We start from the raw sequence: 27,532 nt of genomic DNA on the forward strand, positions 1-27,532 counted from the left end.
AATTTATAGTCATTAAACCTCAAAATAAAATTTTAACCTTAGAGCCTGTCCACAGTTTCAGAGGAGAAAACATTGAAATTGTGAGGTGTACACGTTTTCTTGGTGCGGTCTTCAGTGAGCAGTTAATCTGGATTGAGCATATTAATTACTTGCGTTCCGAGATATCACGCTCAGTCAGACTAATGCATAAATTAAGGCTTCTTCTACCGACCGGGCTAAAAAAACAACTATATTTTACCATTATCCAGTCACTTCTCCATTACTGCTTATTTGTATGGGGCAGAACAACATCTACAAACATAAACTCTTTATTTATCTTACAAAAAAGCAATTAGAGCAATCCTTAATGTTCCCTACACTTCGAGTACATGAGAATACTGGCGACCACTGCGCTTTCTTAACATGTATGTATAATATTTGGACAGGCAATAGAGGCTCATTGCTTCATCCACAGCCCACCTAAGCTTAGCTTTTGTTCAGTTGCACGGCCTCATGCTGTTTATGAACTCCGATATGTCTCTCGCAAAACTCCTACGGTTACAACTACTATGGGGTTCAGACTTTTGAACATACCATTATATCTTTCTTGGATGCCAACAAAGATATCCAAACGCTAATACACGAGTTCCCAAGTAAGATACTTTGTAAAAAAGAGTTATGCATCGGTTACATAGGTTATAACACAAAACCTAGACCTACTGTAGTCGTAACGTGGCAGAATATTTACAACTATGCTAATAACGGAGGTTTACTTATTTATTGATTTTTGTGTGCTCTCTTTCCTGTTTCTTTTCACAGGTGCAGTTTCAAAAATTACTACATCGAAACATTTATATAACGTACAGAATTTTGGATGCCCCTTTTTTGTGCGATTTTAATCTTGCTCTAGAAGCAAGGTTGTTGTCGTCTCCAATGCACTGTTTCTCACCACGAGGAGGATAGGCCTCGTCAGGCACATACAGCCCTTAGCCTTCCTCCTGATGCGGCGATGTATGTTTGGATGCTGTATGACGTTGCAAAACAGAGAATAAACTTTACTTACTTTTTGTTTTAATTCGCACTGCAAGTTGTGTGGGAAATTTCTAAGTTCCGGCCATATTTGTACGGCCGATCGTTTCGAGCTGTGACAGATCACCATTCGTTATGCTGCCTCGCCAATCTGAAGGATCCATCTGGCCGTCTTGCACGCTGGAGTCTCCGGTCGCAAGAATACGATATGACGACAGTGTTCAAGTCTGCCTCTCACGTGCTCCATTTCAACTGTCGCCATTCGATGTTGATGAAGAGGACATATTTGTTTCGAGTATCACGGTATCAGACATCAGCAAGCAACAGCGCGATGACTGAGAACTCCGACGACTCATCGACCACCTGGAGAACCGTATACCGGAGCCGCCTCGTATGTTCGTCCGCAAGTTATCCTCGTTTTTTCTCGGCGACGGCGTTCTCTACAAATTGGGTTTTCACTCGACTGCAACCGTCTGCCTCCTTGTAGTGCCGTCTTCACGAGGTGACGACATCCTACGGGCCTCTCACGACGAGCCATCATCGGGCCACTTGAGATTCGCACGGTCGTTTGTACGCATACGCTAAAAGTACTTCTGGCCTAACCGTCGCCGTGATGTGAAGCAATACGTGAACCCATGCCGCGACAGCCAGAGATGCAAGGCACCACCCGTGCGTCCCGCTGGACTTCTCCATCCCATGGATCCTCCGCGGATTCCTTTTCAGCAGGTTGGCATCGATTTGCTTGGACCATTCCCCACGTCGAGGGCTGGTAAGTGTTGGATTGCTGTTGCCACAGACTAGTTTACACGTCACAATGAAACCCGAGTTCTCCCACGAGGCACTACTATTGATATTGCGACCTTCTTTGTACATGGTATGGTACTCCGCCACGGTGCTCCAACAGTGGTGATAACCGACCGAGGCACAGAATTTACAGCGCAGCTCACAGAAGATATCGTGCTTCTCAGTGGTACAGTTCCCCGCAAAGCCACTGCTTATCATCCCCAGACGAATGGGCTCACAGAAAGGCTAAACAAAACAATCGCTGATATGATTTCCATGTACGTTACCGTCGACCACAAAAACTAGGACGACGTTCTCCCATATGTTGCGTTGGCATATAATACTGCCGTTAAAGAAACTACCGCTCAACTCTTTTCACTTGGTGCATGACCGGGAAGCTGTCACAACGTTGGACGCAATGGTTTTACCCCCCCCCCCCCCCCCCACTGTTTTAATGTCACTGATGCTGCCGAATTCACTCGATGCGCCGAAGACGCGCGCCAGCTCGCATGAATGCGTATCCGCTACCAACAACGCCACGATGTCGACCGATACATTCTTCGTCACCGCGATGTCACTTATCAACCCGGTGACAAAATATTGGAGTGGACACCGATCCGCCAGCGTGGTTGATCGGAGAAACTCTTGCGCCGCTACTTTGGACCTTACAGGATCGTTCAACGACTCGGCGACGTGCCATACGAAGTGATTCCTGAAGGAGAAGTCACCACTCGCCGTCCCCGATGCCTACGTCTGTCCGACGTCAATCACGTCTCCAGATTGAAGCTATACTACTCCCGCTGACCACAAAGCTCTGCACCTGTCTCACCATGTACGTCTTCCTTAACAGTATCACCATGGCAATTTCCAGTGCATCAATATTCCCCATCGAGACGATGCTTCTAGGGAGGGGCGTAATGCCACGACCTTGACGCAACTGATAGCCACTCGGTGCAGTTCGGTGCCACATACTAGGCATGTTGGGTGGCTCCCCGTAGAAGACAGCGACGAAGGTGCCAGGAACAGTTAGATAAATGATCCTATGCAAATGGAAGAAGTTGAAACAAGACAAGGAGCAGGGGGGGAAATGAGAATAAAGAAGTGCGATAGAACAAAATGGAGTCTCTCTTGCGAAGTTGAAAAGTGCCATTTTATTACATATTTTGACGCAGTCGCCTTTATACGACCCATGACGTGGGTAACCCCACCTAGCCAGATTAACAAAGTCCAATTTACACAACCGATGGAAAGAATGGCTAAACCACAATATTCTAACACACCATTTGAGGTTCTTCATCTAGACATAGCGGAAATGGGAAAAAAGTCTGAAGGAGTTTAAACACAAGTGTTCCTGTTGTGCATTGAAGAGTGCACCAGGATGATTGCAGCAAGACCTGGTAGAGAGGATGCTAACAGTGTAATTTCCTTTTCGAAGAGGAAAACGTTTGACAATGCAAAAGTAATTATCTGCGAGAGTGGACCTGCCTTAAAGGAGTCGTTGGCATAGGAATGGGCCCAAAAGATAAACATCAAACTACGGCTCACTGCGCCCTATTATCCCGCTGGAAATCAGCTACCTGAAAGGGCTATCAGGGACATCAAACAATATATTAGCGTGTAACCAGATTTGGAACCTACCAGATGGTTGGAAATAAACGGAAGCAGAAGTAGCTCACCACAACCACTCGCATACAACTTGCATGGAATGCACTCCTCTATTCGGTGCAAATGCGAGACCACCTTATATGCCTGTGCATATCAGCCTCGGTTTGAAAAGGAGACGAATCTCACAGAAGCAGCAAGAGCTAAAAGCAGCAGAAAAACGGCCTTAAAGACTCCGGGCGCAACACCGAACCCGCCACCAACTACAACGTCGCAATGGAGGACGACATGAACTTTACTGCATCTTGATTGCAGTAAGACAGCTATGATCAACAATGATATGCAAAGCACTACTGTGGTTGACCAAACGACAGCAGAAGACGGATGGAAGCGCCTTCTTGACGTGAAGAAAAAACGAAATCGCGCTCAAAAGCGACGCTACGCGCAAGGAAACGCACCACCATCAGGTCAGAATAACAACTCATCCAAGCCCAAGGCGTATCGCGGATGCTCACAACGTAAGCATCTACCGCTGCCACTGAAAATTCACCTGAAGATGGTCATCAGATCACACCGAGGGCTGCCACTGAAGAATGTTTACAGTCAGGCACTTGCAAGAGCCATCATGGAGGTATGCCAGGAAAGAACCACCAGCACCAAATTTATGCTAAGAATCAAGTTAGGTTTTAATATTGCGGTGGTATCCACCACGAACCGGGATACGGCCAAGGTCATGCAAGCCAATAAATTCTAGAACATCAACGGCGACCACACCCGGTCGATGCGTACGCTACGGCAGGAGAAGACACGACGCTAGGACTAATCCACGGTACAAAAACTCACACCCCTACTTGCGTGCTGCGATCGAACTTGGTATTCGAACCTAGTAGCTAAACTTAATCGGCACAAGAATGGTAAGTGAGTCACAAAGTGTTTTGCTAACCTGCTTCGGCAGGCCAGTGCCAAGGTCTGTTCAATATAGCATTGCCATTTGTTGGGCGTGTTGGTAAATTGAAAACATATTTAGCGCCAGCAAACAAGGACGGAAGGGAGACGACAACACAATGCGCTAACTTGATTTTCAGGAAATACACCTATATACACCATGCACAGTGGCGCCACTTTATGCAAACCTTACCCATCCAAAAAAGCCATCTCCTTATCTAACAGGTCCATTGAAGGGGCACTAACACACGTGTATCTATTTCGTCAGATAGTCAGAGCTTCAATGGTCTCTCGCACGTCTTTATCTTTGTGCTTCGCAAGAACCCGGCTGGATTCATACACCGGCGCACAGCCGCATTCTTGACAGTGGGTTGACCGATGACCGTATTGCTCATTTTTCACAGTTTGGCAATGTTCCCGTAATCGGTCATTAAGACATCTCCTTGTCTGTCCGATGTATTTTTTCCCACAGGACAGCGGAAGCTCATATACAACGCTCTCTACGCATCCCACTGGCGCTTTTCGATGATTCGTAGAGCACCCGGCAGCTGGCTTACGGTACGGGTCTGTCAATCGACATATTTTTGCCAGCTTTTCTGGTGCGGGAAAGACCACTTTTATGTCCACCCGGCTAGCCATTTTCTTAAGTTTATGTGCGGTTCTATGGAGGTAGGGCACAACGGCCACCTTCCTTCAACATTCCGTCCCTTGATTTGCCGTGTCCTGAATTGTGCTATCTGACCTGCACCTTTTTAGCAGCCCCTCGACGACCGAAACTTGCACTGATTCCGAAAACCCTGCTGCTGATAACCTTCCCGATTGATCCATAAGGCTTGTATAGATATTGTGGTGGCAAGACTTCTTTAGAGCATTTCCAAAGCATAAGTTGGCAATGCTCCTCTTGACGAGCTTCGAGTGGGGTGAACTATACAATAACAGGGGCGTATTAGCTCTAGGTTTATACTCCCAACACGTGTGCCGTTCCATGAACTCGAGCTCAATATCTAGGAAGCGCAGCACGTTATTGGAGGGCTCTTCAATCGTGAGTGTAAGTGGGCTAAGGCCTGCAGAAAATACTTCGTAAAGCTTGCCTACTGTAAAACGTGCGTCTGGTTCAAAAAGAACGAGATAGTCGTCAACATATCTGACAAGTTCAACCACCCTGTGCTCCGACAAGGTACGGGACAGGTTTCTGTTATGGTGAGCTAGGAAAACGTCACTTAGTATGGGCGCCAAACATGAACCGATGCAAACCCCTTGCTTTTGAATGAATATGTCGTCATTCCATGCTGCATATGTAGAGTGAAGGTAGCAACTAAGCATATCTAAAAAGGCCTGAACCGACAAACCGGCTGAATTTTGGAGCAAAACCACGCCATACTCGTCTATGCACACCTCTACAAACGTTATTAGTTTCTTTTGAGGCAAGGAGTAGTACAAGTACTTAATGTCAAAGGAGCAAGCTGATAAGCTTTTGTCAGAATTTTCTTTCAGGAAATCTACGATTTCTGCAGAGCTCCTAACCAAAAATGGGTCGTCAATATTAATAAGTCGCAGCTTATCTTGCAAGAAAAGAGCGAACTTTTTCCGCCAACACCCTGTTTCTGAAACTATTACCCTTAATGGTTAATCGGGTTTGTGCGTCTTCGCACTAAACATAATTTGAAGGCAACCAGACTTTGCGTTGTCAATTTCACGAACCAACTGACTAAGGTCTGCCTTCTTACAGAGACGCTTTGCTTCCAGCTTGATTTTGCGGAGAGGTACATCACTACACTGGTCGAACACAGAGGCAATCGAAGAGCAGGCTTTGGTATTAAAATCACCTTCCTTGAGGACAACAAAGCCACCTTCCTTGTCCGCTGTCAAAACACACAGACCATTCTGCCTCAAAAACGAAGTTGCGCGCTTAACCGGTACGTGTGAGACCATCGGTTTGTTGTGCGAAACCACATCGACCCCTTCGGAGATACATCGATTGACTTCCCCTTGTGGGGCGTACATTGAAATCCTTCGCACAATGCTTAAAAGTTCCGGCGCGCTTAGAAGTAGAAGTTCCGCTTAGAAGTTCCGGCGCGGGAGTATAAACCTAGACCTAATAAGCCCCTGTTATCGTATAGGTCAGCCCACTCGAAGCTCGTCAAGAGGAGCATTGCCAACTTATGCTTTGGAAATGCTCTAAAGACGTCTTGCCACCACAAGATCTATACGAGCCTTATGGATCAATCGGGAAGGTTATCAGCAGCAGGGTTTCCGGAATCAGTGCAAGTTTCGGTCGTCGAGGGGCTGCTAAAAAGGTGCAGGTCAGATAGCACAAATCAGGACACGGCAAATCAAGGCACGGAATGTAGAAGGAAGGTAGCGATAGTGCCCTGAATGCATAGAGCGGCACATAAATTTAAGAAACTGGCTAGCCGGGTGGACACAAAAGTGGTCTTTTCCGCACAAGAAAAGCTGGCAAAAATATGTCGATTGAATCCTGCCGGGTTCTTGCGAAGCACAAAGATAAAGACGTGCGAGAGATCATTGAAGCTCAGGCTATCTGGTGGAATAGAGACACGTGTGTTAGTGCCCCTTCAATGGACCTGTGAGATAAGGAGACGGCTTTTTTGGATGGGTAAGATTTGTATAAGGTGGCGCCACTGTGCATGCTTCCTATAGGTGTATTTCCTGAAAATCAAGTTGTTGAAGTTAGCGCATTTTGTTGTCGTCTCCCTTCCGTCCTCGTTTGCTGGCGCTAAATATGTTTTCTGTTCATTACTTCGGAAAGGGGGGGGGGGGAAGGCGGAGAAGCTCTGCACCCTCTACTGAAATACGGTACAAGTCTGCTGTATCTGTGGCATCGTGGGACACCACATCGAATTGTCTCCACAGCCCAAAGTAGAGGTGACCGCTCGTGTGGGGTGCGGGATCGAGCCTGCCGATGGACGCACATTGCACCCCAACTGCACCATTTGTGGCGGTGATCACCCAACGAGAGATCCCACATCTCCCCAAAAACTAAAACTAAAGCTAGTAGAACATATATCAAGACCAAGAACCAAGAAACCAACAAAGGTCCAGCTACCGTGGTTTGCTGCCGAAGACAAAGACTTAGAGCTGGAGTTCCATCCGACAGTGGAATGCCGCAGCTGCTCCGGGACCCGCACATCGTCGTGGGGCCGAGCTTGGTCCGGAATGCCGCTCCGGAGAAAACATGTTGGCATACCGACCCAGGATGCCCTAGCAACAACAGCAGCAGACAATAAAGGAGGAGGCCCTAAAACAAGTCGCGAGGGGTCCTTGGTATTCAGCAGCACCTCTCAATATAGTCAGGTGAGCTGGGCGCGAGTCGCACCTGCCACTACCAAACCTAAATATACACAAACGCCAATCACATAAAACCCAGAGCACAAGAATGCAGTAGAAGAAACAAAAAACTACTTCGTAAGAATTTATCCGAGCTGCGAGCGGAGCTTCAATCGTCTGAACGCATGGTAAATACCATCACATCAACCCATACAAATCGCGCACCACGTTTCGAGCACCACAGCAGACAACACAGCAACGAAATACCACCTCGAGCGCTCAATCGGTAACGCTGGAACATTTAGCACAAAACATGCTACTAATGTTCGCAGAGATACACAAAATCAAGCGAATGGTAGAGGATGCGCAAACAAAAGCCGCAGCTGTCCGCCTAAAGAGGGTCAGCTAATGCCCGGGAGCTCCTTCCAGGACACTGAAAATGATAGTGCCGTCCATAGATAGGATGGCAAACAAAACAAAGGCCAGACACATTGAAAAGCTCTCCTTGTAAGGACGGTTCTAGCGGGTCTAATGCCATTCTCTTGCGCGACAGTGTTGTGTAGTTTTGCCCTGTCAACAAGATGGAGGGGGGTATTAATAGCAAGTAAGGCTAGACAAAAGCTAAAGAGAAATGCTCCCGATCTATTGGAGAACGCGATGCCTTCAATAATTGGCACTTTGAGTGGCACTGCTGAAAGCCAGAAGCTTCAGTAAGACTTCTTCACAAGCAATAACTTGGTCGCCGGTTGCAAGTAACACTGCCAATACTTTAGCTTTCTATTAAGTAGAAGCTTTAGGTCGAGGTCAAGTGCCATGCCACGATTCAAGTACGTGTAAAATGACGCAGCTCGTGGATGTGTCTACCACTGTGCCGATATTGACGAAATGTGTTGCCTTTGAGAGAAAGTTAAGTTGCAGTAACTGTGGGCAGCAAGGATTATATTTGGGGCTTTGAATTTTTTTGCAAGTATTGCCGAGAATTTGTAAATTTATAAAAAATAATAGATGGACGATCTTTGAAAATAAAACATTGCATGAAATCAGATATCACTCTTCTGGGAACTGCATCTGCTAGCGTATCTACAGCGGACAAAGCTGATATATGCATATACAGCTTACGTGAATTTGGAAAGAGCTTACAAAGTTATTTGTAAAATTGTACTAACAAATTATGGTATATATCTGGGCGGCGTATAATGCATAGATTTTGTGAACCTTGGATATGGTCTCAGGTTAAATATGCAGAAATGTAATATCACCTTTTACTGTTGAAAAATAGAGTTGTAAACCTTACAGTTTAGTTTTTGAAAATCATCAGTGTTCAGCGATTATTAATCATCCACTATCGAGAAATCGTGCTTTCCACATTCACTCGAATTTCACTTTGTGTGTTTTTTTAGCGCAGGCAACCCTATCAAATGTGGTGCAGTTGTTGCCGAAGGAAGCGCAATCTATTGCAATCTATTGTTATTGGAGCCTATGAGCTAAATATTTTTGGGACATGCAACTAAGTCTGGGAAATTTACGTTGCTTTGCCATGTGTATGTTTCCTCGTGAGCTCATGTAAAACATCAAATCGTCACTGGCATGACCACACCAAAATTTCCAAGATATACATACATGGTTTAAAGTATATTATTCACCGAAATATTTGCAGTCGGAATTCATTATTTGGGGAAATCAGGGCTCCTATTTCAGGAATTTAGTGCGCACAAATAATAATCTTTCAGAGATGGATGGACGGAAAAACTTTATTGAGGTTCATCTAAACATGCATTAGCACATTCATATTCACTCGTTCATTTCAATGGTACAATCTCTCAGAGATTTCGCCAATGAATTCCAGTTCTCGTGCCTATTTAATTAAATTGCGGCAGACAAATTCCACGTCTTCTGACCGCAACCCGCGTATAGACAAACATGTTTAATGCGCTTTACGTGATGTTCGAAAGAAATGTTATGTTTTGCTACAAAAGGGAGCAACTGAAAAGGAGCGCTGTGCAGTTCATCGCGCTCAGCGCCTACTTTATAAGCAGGGCGATAAACAAACATCTTAAGACAAAAATAAAGAACTGAGCAAGGCGTCGAGGTATGTGACAAATTGCTATGCTGAGGCTGGCCTATCTAAGCTAACATCGGTATAAAAGGCCCTGAAAGGTGCTGACTGGACCACATTTTTCCGTCGTCTAAGGTGAAGGAAAGACACGCACCGATCATGAGGAATCTGGTGAGACTTACTGGCGTTCTATTTTACACGTCTAGAATATCAGACTGTTATTTACTATGAAATAGAAGTGGCCTAAAATTTAGTAATATTGTGAAGCAAGGCATTTTCTTGCTTGACGTGGACGGAATTTCGAAGGCATTTCAAACACGGTTCTGTTTAGGCCCTAATAATTTGTTTATGCGATATTTGTTTTGCCCTAGGAAACTTTTGTGACAGATTGTATGAGGCGAAGACATCTGGTCACCATGGTGGAGAACAGCACGCCTGTGTTTGTACCATCTCGAATGTGACTAGACGGTTGCGTTTTCATTACAATCGGAATCTCAATTTGACTGAAGAAGAACAGTCTAGAGTTTATGGGTTGTTGCGTCCGCAATGCTAAGTTTATCGTGAGCAAGTACATTGCGATGGGCAAATCCGTCTGCCTCCTTGAAGGCAACCACTTTTGTTTGATTTTGACAACCTTAATTCCTGAAAAAATACCATTTATTCGCTTATTGAGCATGTATTTACCATCGGCTGTACATGCGTGTACAAAATCGACTAGGGTGCTAAACCTATGCAATAATGTGTCAACACCACCATCTTATAATGTTAGTGCGGAATCATTGCCTTCCGAGCACAGCATTGAAGCCACAACATATTTGATGCGCTGTTATTCTTGCCCTAAGCGACAGCCAGTCTTTCTTTAAGAAGAACTTTCTATGCAATAGAATGAAAAAGATTTCACTGTAGCCAGAAGTTTACAGGGCGGTACGCATTGTGAAAGATCAGCTGTCAAAATATGAAGACACTACAAGTTGAGGCACACAGTTTCCACGAGCGCACACATTCATCCTATGCTCAATATAACTGCCGTGGCATTACATGACCAATGAACCGTTCAAACTCTACTATTTTTCGTCCAAACCGGTTATTCATCTTGATAAACGGAGCGCAGAGTTTAGCATGTTGTAGTGATCATTTGCGCCTGTGTGATAAAATTGTTCACGTTAATATAAAGCAACAATATTTTGCATGGCCTTATCTCTTTAGGTTTTCGATATTTCATCAGCAAGAATACGCGATTTGGTAAGAAACAAAAATAATTGACAACCAAAGAAAAATGCTCGTGAGCGATTGAGATAGAAAGGCAAAATTTTATCTCCGTAATGCGAACTGGAACGCATGTCTAATCGGCATGAACCTGTTACACAGTAGTGTTACACGGTTACACTGTTACACAGAACACGTGCCAAGTAGCTCACGCTCTTGGGCGTTTCTGGCTGTTGTATGCCATACAGGAAAACCTCACTGAGTATGGAGAAGTGCGCATGTCGTTTTGCTACACTCGTTATCACTCACCTTTGCGAACACGAATGTTTGTTTCAGCAGGAGGAACTGAACCGGACCATGGAAACAGAAATGTAAAGACACTACAAATCACAACGTCGTAGGAAAATAAGGTCCCGTAAAAAGGTCACAATGATGTAGTAGTATGCTGAAAGGGGTAGATATCGAGTTGCGTGATAAGATTGTTCTGAAAACATTGATCCTACCTAACTCTGTCGTTACCGCGCCTATTCAACTCAATTACCGGTGATCGATTCTTGAGATCGCTAGTTTCGAGATCTTCAATCCCTTTCGTATCCACTTTAGGCCATCCAGTGGCTATTACAGGCACTGAACTTTCAAAATCAGTTAAAATTTTTGCGATCCGGCGAAACTGTCTTTTTTGAGGGTCTTTTTGCAAACTAATGTGCCAACTTTTCGAACTACCAGAGAACTCTATTGATTATCCTCAGGGTGCATACATCGCTTGGTTATGATTTTCTGCCAAAGGCAGCATAGAAACTTCTGTTCCGGGCGAGAAGGCCACCCGTGGCATGTCCCGGCCCAGCACTACGGATCAGCGCAAGATAGTTCACAACGTGTGGTACTTCTTTCTACTCTTCTTCCCTGCAGGGGTGACAAAGACAATCGGTAAAATGCAAACCGATATTCTAAGATGCATAACCTTGTAGTTACCCAGCTACGCTGAGAACCGTCGGTCCTGGAAGAAGTGCATCACTCTAGACGATCTGGTGAAGTACGTTCCTGGGACATCTCATCGGACCATCCTCAGAAAATGCTGAAAAGGAGGAACTGCAAAATATGTACGAGGACCCCATAGCTGAACAAAAACGAGATGTTTGGTGGGAAAAGTGTGGAATGCACCTATGCTTCACAAAACTTCGTAACTGCTTCACCACATGGTTGAGCATGAACTGGGCTTAGTTTCTTTTTTAATACTTGGTGTACCGAGTATTTATTTTTTTAGAAACTTTTTCTGGGATATTTATCTTTGAAATGTATATTCTGAATTTCCTCTGATATTGTTTTTGTAGATATGTTTTTTATTGTTGTTTTTTATCAATTGACAGCTAAAAATTACACTTTCTAGAATTTTTCATGGTTTACCTAATACATTTTTTTGTTTCGCATCGCATTTTTTTGGAAATACCACTTCCTTATGCACAATATGCTTTGCCGGAATGTGTGCTAGAATATAAGTTTCAGTTGCAAATAATTTCAATCCGGGACTTATAAAGAACGACCATTTTTCTCGCCGTAACTAAAGAGGTAATACGTCACTTCGCAGCTGGCCTTTTGTTTTATCTTTTGCCTCGCCGTCTCGACGGTCCTCGCCAATGGTATTGGCGGAGGCGTGGGAGGCGGCATTGGTTTGGGCGACGGTGGTGGCTTCGGATCCGGAGGTGGCTTTGGTGGTGGCTGCGGCGGTGGCCTTGGCGGCGGATGTGGTGGCGGCTACGGTGGCTCTGACACTGGTCCCTATGATGGAAATTACGGAGGATACCGTGGCGGTCACTTCGGTTGATATGGCCTGAGGGTACGTGTCAATTTCGTTGTTATGTTTTTTTGGACGCTTTCTCCCAGTAGGAATACAGAGAGTCTCTTCCTCTGAATAACTCTCAGCCCCGTTTGTCTGAAAAGCTGACTGTAAAGAAAAGAAAGTACATTCCAGAGAAAGCTTTTCTTGCGAGGTTTCTATTGCGCTTTCTATATCTATTTCTGTTTCCGACCCCTCTTCAATAGATGTTTCGTTTCAGTATTTCATGGTATAAACTTTCATGCTGTAGATGAATGTGCAGTGATTTGCGAAAAGATCACATGACACTTTTCTTTAGAACATCCGTCTTTGAGAATTATAGAACATTTTTAGGAAACTGAAAAGAGAAATCCTTGCCGAAGTAAAGCGAAAAGCAATGCTTTTTCAGTACTTGTGGCACTATGCAGTGTTTTAATAAGTATTGATTATTGCTAAATCTAGTGCGCAACAGAAAGGGTCGCGACCAGTGTTACCAGAGGTGGCTTTAGAATATACCGTGTGAAACACTTGTCTTTAGGTGTCCATTTTTCTCACTTCACCGCATGCATCATCTTACCGCTCTCCTTGCAGCTTTATGGGACTCATGTCATCCCTCACCCTAAATGGCCCTTAAGAGTAGTTGCATTGTGATGATTGTCATGTTATTTGGTCTTGTTAGCTACAAGGCATCCGATGGACTAAAATATACGAGCACAAAATTGTACCTGATGAAGGTAAGATTTCTCTCTGAGAGATAGAAAAACACCAGTGAAAGTTTGCGGCAATTATAAACATACATTGTTCCATTTAGATACTTTTCAATAAAATAAGAAGACTGTGTAATTTCTATGTTGAGTGGCATTACCGTCTTGTTCCACCCTAAAATATTCATCTTCGTTTTACATTTTTTATCAAATGGCTCATTAGCTCTGCTTCGTACGCGGGAATGGCCGATTCAAGGTTATTATTGTCCTTTTTTGTCTCAGTAAAGCACTGTGAAAAACAAATGCATATGAGCACAACTACTTATGCACTAGCGGTCATGACAATCATTATTGATGAAAAAAATCACTTTATTTAGCCTAACCTATAGCGCCTGCTGTATAGTGAAATTTGACATCTAAATCAAAATAGCTGTTGCGTAAGCCGGACACAACCTATGCACTGCATATTTCGGAGCTTATCAATTCTCATTTGAACGCTTCTTTTATATCATTTCAGTGTAACATCGCTGCGAACGACAACGCAAGGAAAAGATAATTAAACGGTACAAAAACATGTACTTAGATCGGAATAAACAACTTCCACCAAACAACTCTTTGTGTGCTCTGTCTGTAGATGACAAAGAAGAATACCTGAACAAACAAAGTTAGAATGGCAAAAACGCAAAAAACTAAATGTGGTTTGGGTGAAGAAATCACTTGTACGCACCAAAAGCATTTCTTCGCCAATATTTTTACCAAGCAGTCCTTTTAAGCGCCATTCAAAATGTTGTACATTTTTGTTTAAGCGGCTCATCATTGTATTAAACGATAAGAAAGGGGGGTTAACCGAGGATCCCGATTTTTATTAGTCATATCATAAGAAGCCAACAAACATTGACACCAAGGACAACATAGGGGAAATTACTTCTGCCTAATAAATGAAATAAAGAAACGAAGAATTAATGGAAATTAAAGTGGATGAAAAAAACAATTTGCCGCAGGTGGGAACCGAACCCACAACCTTCGCATTTCGCGTGCGATGCTCTACCAATTGAGCTACCGCGGTGCTGTTTTCCTATCCACTTTCTCGGGTATTTATATGTCCTAGTAGAACCCTGGGAGTGTTAGCCAGCGCCACCACACACAGACTTTGGCGGCGGACGAGGCACGTCCTTTTTGCCGCAGGCGTCACGAGAACGTGATCTATTTGGGTGAAGGCAACTGGTGAATAAACCCACATATGCTACCTGAAGGCATCGATGTAGCCGGATTCGAGACCCTCGTTATAGAATAAACGAGAAGAAGGGGGGGGGGGTTAACCGAGGGTCCCGATTTTTATTAGTGATATCATAAGAAGCCTACAAACATTGACACCAAGGACAACATAGGGGAAATTACTTGTGCTTTATAAATGAAAACAAAGAAACGAAGAATTAATGGAAAATAAAGTGGATGAAAAAAACAGCTTGCCGCAGGTGGGAACCGAATCCACAACCTTCGCATTTCGCGTGCGATGCTCTACCAATTGAGCTACCGTGGCGCTGTTTTTTTATCCACTTTCTCGGGTATTTATGTGTCCTAGTAGAACAAGCTCGGTCGGGACCCTCGGTTAACCCCCTTTCTTCTCGTTTATTCTATAACGAGGGTCTCGAATCCGGCTACATCGATGCCTTCAGGTAGCATATGTGGGTTTATTGACCTGTTGCCTTCACCCAAAAAAGATCACGTTCTCGTGACGCCTGCGGCAAAAAAGGACGTTCCACGTCCGCCACCAAAGTCTGTGTGTGGTGGCGCTGGCTAACACTCCCAGGGTTCTACTCATGTAATACCCTCACATGAGGGTCTTTAAGGAAATAAAGTGAAGTGAAGTGAAGTGAAGAAGGAAGGTAACCGATGATGATTAAGGGTTACGGACATGATTCCAAGAAAAAGGTATGCGTAGCAGGGGGGCGGCAGAACGTTAGGTGGACGGATGAGATTAAGTAGTTTGCAGGAAAAAACATGGTGACAATTAGCACATGACCGGGTAGTAGGAGAATTATGGGAGAGGTCTTTGCCCTGAAGTGGGCGTAGCCTGGCTGATGATGATGATGATGATGATGTATACTTTTTTATTGCATTATGATTATGTCGAGGCGAAGGTGAGGCAACGGCCTTTTTTCCCTCTGCTTATCGATTCGAAAGCTTCCAGTCATCGACATATAACATTAATATAAAGACTAAATGTCTTAGCTTTGCCAATTGCGCAAGTAGGTCCCTGAATGCTTACGTCGAGAAAGCCCTGGATAAATATGGAACTATACAAAAGAATTGTTCACAAAAATAAACTTTTCGCCAAGTTTTTTGCAAAGTAGAGATTTAAACTTACTTCATAGTTTCACAATAACAAGAAATAAACTAGGTTCTGATTTGAAGAAAGCTAAGCAAGATTATTATAGCAAGATGTTCTTTGAGAAACATACTCCGGAGCAAATAGGGAAAGTTTTCAATAAATTGCGTTCGAAAGCCAATACTAAACGAGATCAAGATCGACGGAACTGTTTATAGCGGTGCCTCCTTGTGAAACAAATTTAATGATTACTTTCTAACTGTATGTGCTAATAACAATGTCACTTCTACCGGTCGAGACCCCACTCACTATCTGCTTAATTGTTCGACAAGTTCACTCTATGACGAGCCAGGGACGCCATATAAGATACAGAAGTACGTGTCACAACTAAAGAATAGTTCTTCAACTGGAACTGAGGATATTAAAGCGGAAACAGTGAAACCTATAATTAATGTAGTTGCACCCGTCCTGGTGCACAAATTTAACATATGAAATATGTTAGAAAAATCGATATTTCTGCAGCAGTTAAAAACGGCAAGTGTGTGTGTGGCAAGAATCACGATGATCTTAATAATTACCGCCCAATCTCAGTTTTATCTGTTTTTTCGAAAATTGTAGAAAATGTTATCAAGAACCGATTAACATCTCACTTCACTAAAACATCAGCAATAATAATTTATCAGTATGGTTTCCACAAATGAAAATGCACTGAAATGGCACTTATCAAAATAAAATACAAAAGTATTAGTAATATTGAAAATGAGTTTATTACACTTGGGTTATTCCTAGACTTCAAAAAAGCGCTTCATTCTATTAAACATGAAGTATTAATACGTAAATTACCGCTTTATGGAATAAGAGGTATTGCTCTGGAACTTATTAATAGCTGTTTATCGTGAAGAATACAGTACGCAGTTGTAAACGGTGTTCCATTTGCTTTTGGCACAATATGTACAGGTGTTCCACAGGGCTCCATTTTAGAGCCCTTATTTTAGAGGACACTAACAAATTTTTCTCTGGTATTGATTTCTTGAACACTATAGCAAATGCAAGCTAATATTTGTCGGAACTGTCATTATGGATGCATGCCAATGAGGTTCAGCTAAAAGTGCAAAAAGGAAAATTCATAGTCATTAAACCTAAAAATAAAATTCTAACCTTCGAGCCTGTCTTCAGTTTCAGAGGAGAAAACATTGAAATTGTGAGGTCTGCACGTTTTCTTGGTGCGGTCTTCAGTGAGCAGTTAATCTGGATTGAGCATATTAATTACTTGTGTTCCAAGGTATCAATCTCAGTCAGACTAATGCATAAATTAAGGCTTCTTCTACCGACCTGGCCAAAAAAACAACTATATTTTACCCTTATCCAGTCACTTCTCCATTACTGCTTATTTGTATTGGGTAGAACAACATCTACAAACATAAATTCCTTATTTATCTCACAAAAATGCAATTAGAGCAATCCTTAATTTTCCCTACACTTCTAGTACATGAGAATACTGGCGACCACTGCGCTTTCTTAACATGTCTACGTTAATAATACTTCGACAGGCAATAGTGGCTCATTGCTTCATCCACAGAACACCTAGGCTTAGGTTTCGTTCAGTTGCACTGCCTGATGCTGTTTATGAACTCCGATATGCCTCTCGCAAAACTCCTAAGGTTAGAACTAACTATGGGCTTCAGACTTTTGAACATACCATTATATCTTTCTTGGATGACAACAACGATATCCAAACGCTAATACACGAGTTCCCAAGTAAGATACCTTGTGAAAAAGAGTTATGCATCGGTTACTTAGGTCATAACACAAAACCTCGACCTACTGTAGTCTTAACGTGGCATATTATTTACAACGTTGCTAGATAATGGAGGTTTACGTATTTATTGATTTTTGTGTGCTCTCTTTCCTGTTTCTTTTCACAGGTGCAATTTAAAAAAAATACTGCGTCGAAACATTTATATACCGTACAGAAGTTTGGATGTTCCTTTTTTCGTGCGATTTTAATGTTACTTTAGAAGAAAGGTTGCTGTCGTCTCCAATGCACTATTTGTCACCACGAGGAGGATAGGCCTCGTCAGGCATATACAGCCTTTAGCCTTCCTCCTGGTGCGGCAATGTATGTTTGGATGGTGTATGACATTGCAAAAGAGAGAATAAACTTTACTTACTTTTTGTTTCAATTCGCATCGCAAGTTGTGTGGGAAATTGCTATGTTCCGGCCATATTTGTACGGCCGATCGTTTCGAGCTGTGACCGATCACCATTTATTATGCTGGCTCGCCAATCTAGAGGATCTATCTGGCCGCCTTGCACGCTCGAGTCTAGGCTCGCAAGAATACGATATGACGACAGTGTTCAAGTCCGGGCGTAAACGCACAGGCGCCGACTGCCTCTCACGTGTTCCACTTCAACCGTCGCTATTCGATGTTCATGAAGAGGATATAATTGTTTCGAGTATCACGGTATCAGACATCATCAAGCAATAGCGTGATGACTGAGAACTCCGACGACTCATTGACTACCTGGTGAACCGTCTACCGGAGCCGCCTCGTATGTTCGTCCGCAAGTTATCCTCGTTTTTTCTCGGCGATGGCGTTCTCTACAAATTGGGTTTTCACTCGACCGCAACCGTCTGCCTCCTTGCAGTGCCGTCTTTACTACGTGATGACATGCTTCCGGCCTCTTACGACGAGCCACCATCGGGCCACTTGAGATTCACACCGTTGTTTATACGCATACGTTAAAGTATTTCTAAGCATTGTGCGAAGGATTTCCAAGTGCGCCCCACAAGGTGAAGTGAATCGATGTATCTCCGAAGGGGACGATGTGGTTTCGCGCAACAAACCGATGGTCTCACGTGTACCGGTTAAGCGGGCAACTTCGTTTTTGAGGCAGAACGGTCTGTGTGTTTTGAAAGCGAACAAGGAAGGTGGCTTTGTTGTCCTCACCGAAGCTGATTTTAATACCAAAGCCTGCTCTGCGTTTGCGTCTGTGTTCGACCAGTGTAGTAATGTATCTCTCCGAAAAATCAAGCTAGAAGCAAAGCGTCTTTGTAAGAAGGCAGATCTTAGTCAGTTGGTTCGTGAAATTGACAACGCAAAGTCTGGTTGCCTTCAAATTATGTATAGTGCGAAGACGCACAAACCCGACTAACCATAAAGGGTAATATTTTCAGAAGCAGGGTCTTGGCAGAAAACGTTCGCTCTTTTTTTGCAAGATAAGCTGCGAGTTAATAATATTGACGACTCATTTTTGGTTAGGAGCTCTGCAGAAATCGTAGATTTCCTGAAAGAAAATTCTGACAAAAGCTTATCAGCTTGCTCCATTGACATAAAGACTTGTACTACTCCTTGCCTCAAAAGAAACGAATAACGTGCGTAGAAGAGTGCATAGACGAATATGGCGTGGTTTCGTTCCAAAATTCAGCCGGTTTGTCCGTTGAGGGCTTTTTACATATGCTTAATCGCTACCTTCACTCTATATATGCAGCATGGAATGACGACATATTCATTCAAAAGCAAGCGGTTTGCATCGGTGCATGTTTGGCGCCCATACTAAGTGACATTTTTCTAGCTCACCATAACAGAAACCTGTCCTGTACCTTGTCGGAGCACAGGGTGGTTAAAGTTCTCAGATACGTTGACGACTATCTTGTTCTTTTTTAACCAGATGCACGTTTACAGCAGGCAAGCTTTACGAAGTATTTTCTGCAATCCTTAGCCCAATTACTCTCACGATTGAAGAGCCCTCCAACAACGTGCTGCCCTTCCTAGATATTCAGCTCGGGTTCATGGAACGGCACACGTGTTGGGAGTATAAACCTAGAGCTAATAAGCCCCTGTTATAGTATAGGTCAGCCAACTCGAAGCTCGTCAAGAGGAGCATTGCCAATTTATGCTTTGGAAATGCTCTAAAGAAGTCTTGCCACCACAAGATCTATACGAGCCTTATGGATCAATCGGGAAGGTTATCAGCAGCAGGGTTTTCGGAATCAGTGCAAGTTTCGGTCGTCGAGGAGCTGCTAAAAAGGTGCAGGTCAGATAGCACAATTCAGGACACGGCAAATCTAGGGACGGAATGTAAAAGGAAGGTAGCGGTAGTGCCCTACCTGCATAGAACGGCACATAAACTTAAGAAAATGGCTAGCCGGGTGGACACAAAAGTCGTCTTTTCAGCACCAGGAAAGCTGGCAAAAATATGTCGATTGACAGACCCGTACCGTAAGCCAGCTGCCGGGTGCTCTACGAATCATCGAACAGCGCCAGTGGGATGCGTAGAGAGCGTTGTATATGAGCTTCCGCTGTCCTGTGGGAAAAAATACATCGGACAGACAGGGAGATGTCTTAATGACCGATTACGGGAACATTGCCAAACTGTGGAAAATAAGCAATACAGTCATTTGTCAACCCACTGTCAAGAATGCGGCTGTGCGCCGGTGTATGAATCCTGCCGGGTTCTTGCGAAGCACAAAGATAAAGACGTGCGAGAGATCATTGAAACTCAGGCTATCTGGTGGAATAGAGACACGTGTGTTAGTGCCCCTTCAATGGACCTGTTAGATAAGGAGACGGCTTTTTTGGATGGGTAAGATTTGTATAAGGTGGCGCCACTGTGCATGCTTTATATAGGTGTATTTCCTGAAGATGAAGTTGTTGAAGTTAGCGCATTTTGTTATCGTCTCCCTTCCGTCCTTGTTTGCTGGCGCTAAACATGTTTTCTGTTCATTACTTCGGAAGGAGAGGGGGGGGGGGTCGAGGGCGGAGAAGCTCTGCACCCTCTACCGAAATACGATACAAGTCTGCTGTATCTGTGGCATCGTGGGACGCCGCACCAAATTGTGTCCACAGCCAAAAGTTGAGGTGACCGCTCGTGTGGGGTGCGGGATCGAGCCTGCCGATGGACGCGCATTGCACCCCAAATGCACCATTTGTGGCGGTGATCACCCAATGAGAGATCCCACATCTCCCCAAAAACTAAAACTAAAGCTAGTAGAACATATATCAAGACCAAGAACCAAGAAACCAACAAAGGTCCAGCTACGGTGGTTTGCTGCCGAAGACAAAGACTTAGAGCTGGTGTTCCATCCGACAATGGAATGCCGCAGCTGCTCCGGGAACCGCACATCGTCGTGGGGCCGAGCTTGGTCCGGAATGCCGCTCCAGAGAAAACATGTTGGCATACCGACCCAGGATGCCCTAGCAACAACAACAGCCGTTAATAAAAGAGGAGGCCCTAAAACAAGTCGCCAGGGGTCCTTGGTATTCAGCAGCACCTCTCAATATAGTCAGGTGTGCTGGGTGCGAGTACACCTCCCACTACTAAACCTAAATATACACACAATCCAATCACATAAAACCCAGAGTACAAGAATGCAGTAGAAGAAAAAAAACTACTGCGTAAGAATTTATCCGAGCTGCGAGCGGAGCTTCAATCTTCTGAACGCATTGTGAATACCATCACAACAACCCATACAAATCGCGGACCACGCTTCCAAAGCACCACAGCAGACAACACAGCAACAAAGTACCACCTCGAGCGCTCAATCGGTAACGCTGGAACAGTTAGCACAAAACATGCTACTAATGTTCGCAGAGATACGCAAATTCAAGCGAATGGTAGAGGATGCGCAAACAAAAGCCGCAGCTGTCCGCCTAAAGAGGGTCAGCTAATGCCCCGGAGCTCCTTCCAGGACACTGAAAATGACAGTGCCGTCCATGGATAGGATGGCAAACAAAACAAAGGCCGGGCACATTGAAAAGCTCTCCTTGGACGGTTCTAGCGGGTCTAATGCCATTCTCTTGCGCGACGGTGTTGTGTAGTCTTGCCCTGTTAACAAGATGGAGGGGGGTAATAATAGCAAGTAAGGCTAGACAAAAACTAAAGAGAAATGCTCCCGATCTATTGGAGAACGCGATGCCTTCAATAATTGGCACTTTGAGTGGCACTGCTCAAAGCCAGAAGCTTCAGTAAGACTTCTTCACAAGCAATAACTTGGTCGCCGGTTGCAAGTAACACTGCCAATACTTTAGCTTTCTATTAAGAGGAAGCTTTAGGTCGAGGTCAAGTGCCATGCCACGATTCAAGTACGTGTAAAATGACGCAGCTCGTGGATGTGTCTACCACTGTGCCGATATTGACGAAATGTGTTGCCTTTGAGAGAAAGTTAAGTTGCAGTAACTGTGGGCTGCAAGGATTCTATTTGGGGCTTTGAATTTTTTTACAAGTATTGCCGAGAATTTGTAAATTTATAAAAAAATAATAGATGGACGATTTTTGAAAATAAAACATTGCATGAAATCAGATATCACTCTTCTGGGAACTGCATCTGCTAGCGTATCTAAAGCGGACAAAGCTGATATATGCATATACAGCTTACGTGAATTTGGAAAGAGCTTACAAAGTTATTTGTAAAATTGTACTAACAAATTATGGTATATATCTGGGCGGCGTATAATGCATAGATTTTGTGAACGTTGGATATGGTCTCAGGTTAAATATGCAGAAATGTAATATCACCTTTTACTGTTGAAAAATAGAGTTGTAAACCTTACAGTTTAGTTTCTGAAAATCATCAGTGTTCAGCAATTATTAATCATCCACTACTGATAAATCATGGTTTCTACATTCACTCGAATTTCACTTCGTGTGTTTTTTTTAGTGCAAGCAATCCTATCAAATGTGGTGCAGTTGTTGCCGAAGGAAGCGCAATCTATTAAAATCTATTGTTATTGGAGCCTTTGAGCTAAATACTTTTGGGACATGCAACTAAGTCCGGGAAATTTGCGTTGCTTTGCCATCTGTATATTTCCTCGTGAGTTCATGTAAAACGTTAAATCGTCACTGGCATGACCACACTAAAATTTCCAAGATATACATACATGGTTTTACGTATAATATTCGCCGAAGTATTTGCAGCCGGAATTCACAATTTGCGGAAATCAGGGCTCCTATTTCAGGAATTTAGTGCGCACAAACAATAATCTCTGAGAGATGGATGGACGGAAGAACTTTATTGAGGTTCATCTAAACATGCATTAGCACATTCATATTCACTCGTTCATTTCAATGGTACAATCTCTCAGAGATTTCGCCAATGAAATCCAGTTCTCGTGCCTATTTCATTAAGGTGCGGCAGACAAATTCCACGTCTTCTTACCGCAACCCACGTATAGACAAACTTGTTTAATGCGCTTTACGTGATGTTCGAAAGAAATGTTATGTTTTGCTACAAAAGGGAGCAAGTGAAAAGGAGCGCTGTGCAGTTCATCGCGCTCAGCGCCTACTTTATAAGCAGGGCGATAAACAAACATCTTAAGACAAAAATAAAGAACTGAGCAAGGCGTCGATGTATGTGACAAATTGCTATGCTGAGGCTGGCCTATCTAAGCTAACATCGGTATAAAAGGCCCTGAAAGGTGCTGACTGGACCACATTTTTCCGTCGTCTAAGGTGAAGGAAAGACACGCACCGATCATGAGGACTCTGGTGAGACTTACTGGCGTTCTATTTTACACGTCTAGAATATCAGACTGTTATTTACTATGAAATAGAAGTGGCCGAAAATTTAGTAATATTGTGAAGCAAGGCATTTTCTTGCTTGACGTGGACGGAATTTCGAAGGCATTTCAAACACGGTTCTGTTTAGGCCCTTATAATTTGTGTATGCGATATTTGTTTTGCCCTCGGAAACTTTTGTGACAGATTGTATGAGGCGAAGACATCTGGTGAACATGGTGGAGAACAGCACGCCTGTGTTTGTACCATCTCGAATGTGACTAGACGGTTGGGTTTTCATTACAATCGGAATCTCAATTTGACTGAAGAAGAACAGTCTAGTGTTTATGAGTTGTTGCGTCCGCAATGTTAAGTTTATCGTGAGCAAGTACATTGCGATGGGCAAATTCGTCTGCCTCCTTGAAGGCAACCACTTTTGTTTGATTTTGACAACCCTAATTCCTGAAAAAATACCATTTATTCGCTTATTGAGCATGTATTTACCATCGGCTGTACATGCGTATACAAAATTGACTCTTAGAACGACAGAAAGCTGAACTAGTTGGTAAGGATTCATTATGCTAAATAGGAGTCAGGCGTGCAGACAGGACACCAGAGTAGAGAAGTGCGTTCGTGTTGTCCACTTCTCTACTCTTGGGTCCTGTCTGCACGCCTCACTCCTATTTTGCATATTAAAATTGACTCGGGTGGTAAACCTTGTAATAATGTGTCAACACCACCATCTTACCATGTTACTGCGGTATCATTGCCTTCCGAGCACAGCATTGAAGCCACAACATGTATTGATGCGCTTTTACTCTTGCCCTAAGCGACAGCCAGTGTTTCGTTAAGAGAAACTTTCTATGCAATAGAATGAAAAAGATTTCACTGTAGCCAGAAGTTTACAGGGCAGTACGCGTTGTGAAAGATCAGCGGTCAAAATCTGAAGACACCTGCAAGTTGAAGCGCACAGTTTCCACGAGCGCACACATTCATCCTATGCTCAATATAAGTGCCGTGGCATTACATCACGAATGAACCGTTCAAACTCTACTATTTTTCGTCCAAATTGGTTATTCAGCTCAATAAACGGAGTGCAGAGTTTAGCAAGGTATAGTGATCATTTACGCCTGTGTGATAAAATTGTTGACGTTAATATAAAGCAACAATATTCTGCATGGCCTTATCTCTTTAAGTTTTCGATATTTCCTCAGCAAGAATACGCCATTTGGTAAGAAAACAAAAATAACAGACAACCAAAGAAAAATGCTCTCGAGCGATTGAGATAGAAAGGCAAACTATCATCTCCGTAATGCCAACGGGAACGCATGTCTAATCGGCATGAACCTGTTACACAGTAGTGTTACACAGTTACACTGTCACACGGAACACGTGCCAAGTGGCTCACGCTCTGGGGTATTTCTCGTTGTTGTATGCCCTACATTAAGACCTCACCGAGTATGGAGAAGGGCGCGTGTCATTTTGCTACACTCGTTATCACTCGCCTTTCTGAACGCGAATGTTTGTTTCAGCAGGAGGAACTTAACCGGACCATGGAAACAGAAAGTAAAGGCACTACAAGTCACAACGTCGTAGGAAAATAAGGTCCCGGAAAAAGGTCACAATGATGTAGTAGTATGCTGAAAGGGGCAGATATCGAGTTGCTTGATAAGATTGTTCCGACAACATTGATTCTACCTAACCCTGTCGTTACCACGCCTATTAAACTCAATTACCGGTGATTGATTCTTGAGATCGCGAGTTTGGAGATCTTCAATCCCTTTCGTATCCACTTTAGGCCATCCATTGGCTAGTACAGGCACTGAACTTTCAAAATCAGTTAAAATTTTTGCGATCCGGCGATGCTGTCTTTTTTTAGGGTCTTTTTGCAAACTAATGTGCCATCTTTTTGAACTACCAGAGAACTCTATTGATTATCTTCAGGGTGCATACATCGCTTCGTTATGATTTTCTGCCATAGGCAGCATAGAAACTTCTGTTCCGGGCGAGAAGGCCACCCGTGGCATGTCCCGGCCCAGCACTACGGAACAGTGCAAGATAGTTTACAATGCGTGGTACTTCTTTCTAGTCTTCTTCCCTGCAGGGGTGATAAAGACAATCGGCAAAATGCAAACCGATATTCTAAGATGCATAACCTTGTAGTTACCCAGCTACGCTGAGAACCGTCGGTCCTGGAAGAGGTGCATGACTCTAGACGATCTGGTGAAGTACGTTCCTGGGACATCTCACCGGACCATCCTCAGAAAATGCTGAAAAGGAGGAACTGCAAAATATGTTACGAGGACCGCATAGCTGAACAAAAACGAGATGTTTGGTGGGAAAAGTGTGGAATGTACCTATGCTTCGCAAAACTTCGTAACTGCTTCACCACATGGTTGAGCGATGAACTGGGCTTAGTTTCTATTTTAATACTTGGTGTACCGAGTATTTATTTTTTGAGACACTTTTCTGGGATACTTATCTTTGAAATGTATATTCTGAATTTCCTCTGATATTGTTTTTGTAGATATGTTTTTTATTGTTTCTATCAATTGATCGCTAAAATGACACTTTCTCGAATTTTTATGTTTTACCTAATACCTTTTTTGTTTGGAATCACATGTTTTTTGAAATACCATTTCCTTATGCACCATATGCTTTGCCGGAATATGTGCTAGAATGTTAGTTTCAGTGGTAAATAATTTCATTCCGGGACCTATAAAGAACGACCATTTTCTCGCCGTAACGAAAGAGGTAATACGTCGCTTCGCAGCTCGCCGTTGGTTTTATCTTTTGCCTCGCCGTCTCGACGGTCCTCGCCAATGGTATTGGCGGAGGCGTGGGAGGCGGCATTGGTTTGGGCCCCAGTGGTGGCCTCGGATATGGAGGTGGCCTTGGTGGTGACTACAGCGGTGGCCTTGGCGGCGGGGACGGTGGCGGCTACGGTGGCTCTGACGCTGGTTCCTATGATGGAAATTACGGAGGATTCCGTGGCGGTCAGTTCGGTTGATATGGCCTGAGGGTACGTGTCAATTTCGTTGTTATGTTTTTTGGACGATTTCTCGCAGTAGGAATACAGAGAGTCTCTTCCTCTGAAAAACTCTCAGCCCAATTTGTCTGAAAAGCTGACTATAAAGAAACAAAAGTACATTCAACAGAAAGCTTCTCTTGCCAGGTTTCTATTGCGCTTTCTATATCTATTTCTGTTTCCGACCCCTCTTCAATAGATATTTCGTTTCAGTATTTCATGGTGCAAACTTTCATGCTGTAGATGAATGTGCAGTGACTTGCGAGAGATCACATGACACTTTTCTATAGAATAGCCATCTTTGAGAATTATAGAACATTTTAGCAAACTGAATAGAGAAATCCTTGCCGAAGTAAAGCGAAAAGCAATGCTTTTTCAGTACTTGTGGCACTATGCAGTGTTTTAATAAGTATCGATTATTGCTAAATCTAGTGCGCAACAGAAAGGGTCGCGACCAGTGTTAGCGGAGGTGGCTTTAGAATATACCGTGTGAAACATTTGTCTTTAGGTTGCCACCTTTCTCACTTCACCGCATGCATATTCTTACCGCTCTCCTTGCAGCTTTATTGGACTCATGTCATCCCTCACACTAAATGGCCCTTAAGAGTGGTTGCATAGTGATGATTTTCATGTTATTTGGTCTTGTTAGCTACAAGGTATCCGATGCACAAAATATACGAGCACTAAAGTGTACCTGATGAAGGTAAGATTTCTGTCTGAGAGATGGAAAACACCCGTGAAAGTTCACGCAATTATAAACATACATTGTGCCATTTCGTTACTTTTCATTAAAATAAGAAGACTGGGTAATCTCTAAGTTGAGTGGCATTACCGTCTTGTGCCACCTTCAAATATTCTTCTTGGATTTAAATTTTTTATCAAATGGCTGACCAGCTCTGCTTCGTACGCGGGAATGGCCGCTTCAAGATTATTATTGTCTTTTTGTGTCTCAGTAATGCGCTGTGAAAAACAAATGCATTTGAGCACAACTACGTATGAACTAGCGGTCATGACATTTATTATTGATGAAAAAATCACTGTATTTAGCCTAACCCATAGCGCCTGCTGTATAGTGAAATTTGACATCTTAATCACAATACCTGTTGCGTAAGCGGGACACAACCTATGCACTGCATATTTCGGAGCTTATCAATTCTAATTTGAACGCTTCTTTTATATCATTTCAGTGTAACATCGCTGCGAACGACAACGCAAGGAAAAGATATTTAAACTGTACAAAACATGTACTTAGATCGGAATAAACAACTTCCAC

At 43.5% G+C, this 27,532-nt stretch overlaps 2 long non-coding RNA genes across 2 annotated transcripts; both read left to right on the plus strand.

Moving 5' to 3' along the window:
• Window positions 1-1,431: 1,431 nt before the first annotated feature.
• Window positions 1,432-27,532, plus strand: LOC135909180 (uncharacterized). The gene is made up of 3 exons (XR_010566630.1): window positions 1,432-1,777; window positions 26,005-26,253; window positions 27,447-27,532. It is a non-coding gene; the product is annotated as an uncharacterized lncRNA (long non-coding RNA).
• LOC135909179 (uncharacterized) lies at window positions 9,823-14,009 on the plus strand. The gene is made up of 3 exons (XR_010566629.1): window positions 9,823-9,853; window positions 12,474-12,722; window positions 13,923-14,009. It is a non-coding gene; the product is annotated as an uncharacterized lncRNA (long non-coding RNA).

Source organism: Dermacentor albipictus, chromosome 4, assembly GCF_038994185.2.
Source record: "Dermacentor albipictus isolate Rhodes 1998 colony chromosome 4, USDA_Dalb.pri_finalv2, whole genome shotgun sequence".
In the NCBI taxonomy this organism is placed as follows: domain Eukaryota; kingdom Metazoa; phylum Arthropoda; class Arachnida; order Ixodida; family Ixodidae; genus Dermacentor; species Dermacentor albipictus.